The sequence below is a fragment of the Poecilia latipinna genome, unplaced genomic scaffold, assembly GCF_001443285.1.
Source record: "Poecilia latipinna isolate Pla-1442-1.1 unplaced genomic scaffold, P_latipinna-1.0 Scaffold1541, whole genome shotgun sequence".
NCBI lineage: Eukaryota > Metazoa > Chordata > Actinopteri > Cyprinodontiformes > Poeciliidae > Poecilia > Poecilia latipinna.
Genome location: NW_015114157.1, coordinates 36,730 through 39,058, shown reverse-complemented (window position 1 = coordinate 39,058; position 2,329 = coordinate 36,730).

The window sequence follows — 2,329 nt, the reverse complement described above, 5'->3', positions numbered from 1 at the left end:
TCAGAGTCACTGATTGCCCCTCAGTTATCTGACCAGAGGAGATCAGTTTAGCAGAGAGAAACTCTGGAGCATCTGGAGGAAAAAATGCAAAACTGAGCATTATTATCATCTGGATATTTTACCTCAGTTGTTCTCAAAGATTTTCTTCTGGGCTCCCCTATGGATTACAATGAAATCCTACCCAAAAAAGAAGAAAAAAAAAATCAACCAGACATAAACCTATACCCATATTTTGTTTTCAAACTCCACTGAAGTTTATTTCACACTTCAGGTTGCAACAAAGCAAACTACAAACTATCTTCACAGTGAAACAGTTTTGTGTAACTGTGTGTTGTTTTTTTTGTTTGTTTTTTTTGTAGAAGAGTATCCTTTGCTGTCAGTGTTATTTCAGACATATTTCTTTTTTTTAATTTGTAACAATATTCAACTTTGCTATCATCAATACAATTAAAAAAGCCTCTGTGAAAAATGGGGCTAAAACATGAACAGCTCTCTGAGGTTTTTTTTAATTATTATTCATCACGACCCCCCTGCAATGGCACTGCGCCCCCCATAGGGGAGCGTCCCACTCTTGGGAGCCACTGCTTTACTGATTGCCCCAGGAAAGTAGAGTAGCCAAAGAGAGTAAGGTTAGCTGTCACAGGCTTCTAAGGTTCCAACACCAAAAATTTCCAACAAAGGCCGTGTGCGGGAACAGGTTGTTTGGTTCTTGAACTTACTTGCAACTTGTTTGAAAAAATACATACATTTTATGTCTTGAAAAAATATAGATACAACAATTACTAAAAATGTCTTACAACTTAAATGAAAACAAAAAATAACTTTACCTGATGCTTCAAGTTCAAAAAGTCGCCAAAAAAATCATTTTACAAACCCTTCCAGTCATTATAGGGGAAATTAGCCACACAGTAGAGCTTAATTACTTAAATCAATAGGAGGATCTACAAAGTCATCTAAACAATTCCAAAGATAAAAATGAATTATGAATTTGGGATCTAAGCTAAGTTAAACATATTCTAAAAGAAGAAAACAATAGATAGATAGAAATTACAATGTACAAAATATCAACATAAATAACTACAACAGCAGCATTACTTCTTCATATTTTTACTTAAAAAGAAGCCATTGACAAACAATGACTCAGTAAAATTGCTGCTCAGAAACGTAGTAAATGTTAATAATGAGACATACCAAAATATATGCAAAGGTGAAAATTATTGTTTTTATAAATAATAAAGAAGGTCTGCATAATTTCCAGTAGAAATTAGCTTTTTCTTTATTTAGCTAAATAACTGAAGAGTTATGGAGTGTTAGGACGAGTGTTGCTTCAAAAATGATATTACTCAAATAAAAGTAAAATGCTGTAAAACAAGTGCTGACATCCATTTAAATAAAGCAATGCGATTAAATGTGACTAGTCATTACCCATCTCTGCTAGTTTGTGTGAATCTGAAGGATTAGGGGCCTCATGTATAAATCGTGCGTACGCACAGAAAATGTGCGGTGCCATATTTTACTCACAAGTCGGCATGTATAAGGATGAACTTTGCGTCAATTTACGCACACTTTTTCCCTGGCTTGAAAATGTGCGGCAGCCACGCAAACTTTTTCTGTGGACAATATCAAACTACAAAGCGTCAAAAATCAAGTAAATACACTGAAATCTGAATACATTCAGTTAATTAGACCAAGAAAAATCAAATCCGATGTTTGTTTTAAAAAATGATTTTAATATTTTATTGTTTAAACGTAAACGATGAAACTGAACGCATTTATCCTCAGACAATAAGCTAGCACCCACACAAAATAATAAAAAAAGAATGTGAAAACCTCACTCGAATGTAAATAATACTTTCCCTCAGTTTTTGTCTCTTAAAGATGTAACGTTGGTCTGTGCGCCGAAGCTATGGGGTAATTTCATTCTGACTAAAAAAAGCTGTGCTCTATTTCCGGCAAATTGTGATGTGCATGCATGCGCACGGTTTTATACATCGGGGTTTTTTGTGCGCCGCACTTTTCTAAATTTGTCTGAACACAAAGTTGTAGTGTGAAAACTGCGCACTGTTGTATTCATGAGGCCATAGGAGTTTATTGTATGGATCATGTGGAAATATTGGTAGAATAAAATGTTAATATCATGAGGAGTAAACTTACACACAGAGGCAGAGCGGTGATTGTCGTGTCCTTTAACAGAACAGGAATATCTGTCTCCATCTCTGACTGAGACGAGTATAGAAGAAGTCTGTTCCTCCATTTTCTTCCCTTTGTTGAACCAAACATATGAAGGAGGTTTGGTTAGATCACAGCTGCTTTCACACTTCAGCTCCGT